Source organism: Chenopodium quinoa, unplaced genomic scaffold (genome assembly GCF_001683475.1).
Source record: "Chenopodium quinoa cultivar QQ74 unplaced genomic scaffold, ASM168347v1, whole genome shotgun sequence".
In the NCBI taxonomy this organism is placed as follows: Eukaryota; Viridiplantae; Streptophyta; class Magnoliopsida; order Caryophyllales; family Amaranthaceae; genus Chenopodium; species Chenopodium quinoa.
This window is the reverse complement of record NW_018743285.1, coordinates 2,463,577-2,468,266: the sequence shown is the minus strand read 5'-3', so window position 1 is coordinate 2,468,266 and position 4,690 is coordinate 2,463,577. Positions and strand designations below refer to the sequence as shown.

General features: G+C 37.4%; 1 long non-coding RNA gene across 1 annotated transcript; it reads left to right on the top strand.

Moving 5' to 3' along the window:
• Positions 1–480: 480 nt before the first annotated feature.
• LOC110735713 lies at positions 481–3,087 on the top strand. Its single transcript, XR_002514158.1, has 4 exons — positions 481–1,291; positions 1,870–1,986; positions 2,465–2,670; positions 2,907–3,087. It is a non-coding gene; the product is annotated as an uncharacterized LOC110735713 (long non-coding RNA).
• Positions 3,088–4,690: the final 1,603 nt, after the last annotated feature.

Genomic DNA, 4,690 nt, shown 5'->3' with positions numbered 1-4,690 from the left:
GTCATAATGGCCTACAGCATAATACAAGTATTAAAGCAAGACAACAAGGGGTAGGAAGCTTTGATTCTCGCTCATTGATCATCACTCACTAAAGAGCTTTATTTTGAAATTATAACACTCTTCTAGCAAACACAAGCCTAGAAAACACAAGCCTCATTCTAGCTTATTACAAACTCTTTCCCTTGTCAAATTATTGCCTATAAGCTCATCAAAAACTCTCTTCCCTACCCTAACCCTTTCCTTTTTGCCTTTTTCGCCTAGTAGACCAACCTTAACAGTGGCTGAAAGTACAGGACGAGCAATAGTCGATGTGCAAGACCCAAATGCCAACTGAGTGTACCCGTTTTCCAGGGCAACCTGCACAACAGCCATCAGATAGCCATCAAAGTGGAAAGTTCAACTAGAGCAATGTACTTTCTGTACATATACACTCTCTCATCAAATATCTGTCAAACCTGTTTCTGAAGGGATATTGGATTGTAGACACCTGTAGATCATTAAAGTTGTCATCAACTAAGCTCTAGCTCCATTTTTACATATTCACTGTCCTAATGCTGTTGGAATATGTATAATTTCTGTAGAAGGGTTTGCACCTGTTGATTTATTATTCACTGTCCTAATATTTAGGTTTGCACCTTTTAACCTGTCTTAAGAAGGGTTTGCACCTGTCCTAATGCTCCATTTTTTCTTTTTTTTTTGTCTTTGTTTCCTTTCACTTTCGATTTTACTTCGCGCTTCTTTCATGTTATTTATTAGTTTAATGATCAAATTTAGGGTGCATCAAAAACCACCTCTAATAGAACCTCTTAACATATTATGTTTATGAAATTTTGTCTACCGTTTACCCAATTGTAGATAGTAGATATAGTCTCATAAGAGGAATCGCGGTGATGTTGTATTATGATATTATATGCATATATGGCTTTCTGTTGAGGTTGAGCATATGATATTAGGATCACTGTTCTAATGCTTTAGGTGATTCTAGTTGCTATGTTAATCATGCAGAAAAGTATACGCAACTTGTTGCTAAGCATTTTTAAGTTTATGTTATGTTGTTATTGATTGACTGCTGTCTTATTTATGCGCCCTCTGCCATTGCTTGAGGCTCTTGGGAGAATAAGTTAAGTGGCCTAATAATGTAATGTCAGGTTCTTGCTGAAAAAGCTTATCTTGTGGGTGTGGAGCGAAAAGGTATTAAAGTGGATTCTTTTGGAATAGAAGAATCTCTGAAAGAATTGGCTCAACTAGCTGACACAGCAGGTCTTCAGGTTGTTGGCTCTACTTATCAAAAGTGAGTATGTCATGGGGTTTTTCTATTGCATAATGTGGTTACGCTATAAGTTGCAATGTGCATATACTTAAGACAGTACAATTAGCTAATTGGAGATTTATATTATCTGTGCATGCCCTAAATCTTCTAGTTAACATGTTATATATCTCTGTCACTCTGTGTGTGACGGTGAAAGTTGGGGAAGGGTTGGAGAATTGAATGGGAGAGTGTCGCTTAAAACGATAATGTAACTCTTTTAATTAGAGCTTAAGGGGTTTCAGTGAGTTGATTTTGTATCTGTTGTAATTCTTTGCAAGTGAAAAGCACTTGTAACTTAAGGCATGTTATGTGTCATCTGGGAACATGGCCTCCAAAGCAGCTACAATTCAATTAAAAGCTTTAGTACCTCTGTTTTAACTTGTTAAGATAGAGATTGTTAAACAAAACTCAGATTACTTTACCAAGTGTGTATTGACTTATGAGTTTTTGTCATATAGTTTACATATGTCTTCTATCAAATACATTTCTCCTTTATTTTTGCTTTGTGAGAACTGCTGGTCTGCATGGTAAATAACTTCAACACCTGCTGTATGAATTAGGCTTGCTGCTCCAAATCCAAGAACATATATTGGCTCAGGCAAGGTTTCTGAGATCAAGAGTGCAATTCATGCATTTGATGTTGAAACAGTGATATTTGATGATGACCTCTCACCAGGGTAAGAATGAAACACTTTTTTTATTCAGAAACTGACAGTTGGTGTACATGCATTGTCTAGCTATCAACATTTCACTAGTAGAAAAATTGAAATAGCCCCCCCCCCCCCCTTTAGCACCGGTTCGTATCTGGTTATGAATCTAAATGTCGTATGATATACACATTGAGACTCATAAGTAAAGTTCATTGAAAAAACATATTATTTAGTTACATGAATATACAAAAAAATATGGGAGACCATGTATGAATTCTATATCCTTTGAAAATGGGGTTGGGCAGAGTATCCACCAGTCTGAGATGGCATAGAAGATTGAAATTGCTTATAACCTGGCAACAAGGAACATTATGTGATATAACAATTGGCATTGCTAATTTTAACTATTGATTGAATTAGCTCTGTAGGGTAAGTTGTTTATGTTAGTTTAGAATTTCTCTTGATATTAAACATATGTCTTGCCTGCATCAATCATTTATTTCAGGTCCAAGCGGTTCTGACAGCGAGTCACTAGTAAATAACCGCTTACAGTCTTGGGATTGCTCCAGCCCTTCGTGTATAGCACACACTCTTTTTGGAATGGATATATTTGAACAAATAAATTGCTATAGTTGTCATTTGGAGTCTAGGCATATGAAGTACACTTCTTTTTTTCATCACATTAATGCCAGTGCCCTGCGAACAATGAAGGTATGACTTTTAGAGTGATATATTAGACACTATCAATCATCTTCTCGTCTTATGCTTCATAAGTTCAATAGGGCTTAAACAAATTTTATCGTCCTTAGGCATATCTTTGGCTTACTACTTGACTCCCTGTTATTTTCAGATAATCTTTTTTTAATTCACCTTCATTAAACAATGTCTTGACTTTTGAGGTTAATATACATGGCTTGATATTAATTAAACATCTGACTTTGAAATAGGTCTTTCTGCTACAATGGAAGTCCGCATAGTCTACTTTGATATCATGAGACCAGCAGAACAGCAGTAGCAGTGCAGAACCAGGACAACAGTACCAGTGCAGACAGAAGACACACAGCAGCCAGAAACCTTGGACACTTTAAATTATTTTTTGGACGAAAATTGTAATATTTTAGCCTTTTTAATGAAATAATGTAACTTTATATATATGTTAATGTTTCTATATCAATTAAGTGAAAAAAATGCAAAAAAAAAAAAAAAAAAAAATTATTTTTTTGGGGTATTTTTGGCACCGGTTTTGACCAGAACCGGTGCCAAAAGTTCTTGATTTGAACCGGTGCCAATAGTATTGAAAATAAAAAAAAACGCGCCATATTAGTTGGCACCGGTTAATCGGTGCCAAAGCATGTAGTTGGCACCGGTTTTGAACCGGTGCCAAAGGGGGGTTTGAACCGGTGCCTTTTTATCTTTTTCGTCTAGTGCATCTTCATTGTCCGCTCGTAGTTGCACATCCACTTGTGAATCCCTTCTCACTTGGTCCCTGAAAGTGGAAGCATAAAGTGAGTCATACATGGTATCCAATACCTATGAATAGCTTATACACAAGTGTTAATAAGGATACCTGAGGTAGATGAAACACTCCTCTTCTCCTCATCCCTTTGGAAGATCTTTCATTCCCTCTTGTAGTGGCCTTTCCCATCACAATAGAAGCATCACATCTTCGCTTTGTTCTTGAACTCCTTCTTCTTTGCTCTCAAGGGCATTTTGGTTGCTCTATAGGAGTTGGCTTTGCGAAGTAGTTGCACCACATCTTTTAAAGAGTGTGACCCCTTTCCAGCAACTATATGCATCCTAAGTGCACCATAGCCCGAGTATAGTGAGGCAAGCAAGATATGACCCACCATCTCATCCTCCAATGAGATTCCGAGAAGCTCCATGTGCTTGAAGAGCCTAGTCATTCTAAGCACATGAGGTTGGAGGGGCATACCGGGTCTCAATTTGGTATTGTAGACCCTTGACCAAAGCCGGTACCTTTCCTTAGCAAGGCAACCCTCTTTCGATGACTTTATCTTCATGTTTGAGAGTGACCTAGTCACATCAAACACAAGTCCATCATAGTTTCCATTGAGACTCTTGGTGACTCTCACATTGACAATGTCCTCAAGTGCTTTGAGGAACATGTCCCGGAAATAGGAGGAGAACTTTTCCTTCCATTCTTCAGGGATGGAATTAGCCATTAATCGTGAGACTTTCTTGCAATCGGAAGACCATGCATCATGAGCTTCATCACTCATGACTCCCTTAGAAAAGAAGCTTGGAATGGGAGTATCAAGAATGTACTCCATGGAACAATTCCAAAGAGTTTTCCGAAGTTCCTCTTCCCATTCCTTGAAGTTTACCAAGTTTCGACTAAAAGCCAACTTGTCGGGGAGTTCCCGGCACAATAAGTTGTTGTTGTTATTAGTTGCAGACATGATTCTACAATTGAAAGAATTTGCAATGAAAAACCATTCATAAACCAATAAGTTTGAAATTTAAAGCATTCATGCAAATTTTCAATCTTATTGAGCGTCTTATCCACGCATTAAAATTGTCTCATTTAGGCGAGAATAAAACGATTCCAAGATCCCAAAAATCAAAAAATGGTTAAGCATGATTTGGCTTGTCTTAACACTTAATATTTTAAGGTAAGCAATCCAATTACTAATAGCTCTAAGCTACTCTTGGTTCGATAAAACGTCTCATCTAATGCTTTCTTGACATTTTATCTCCATTGCCACGACAT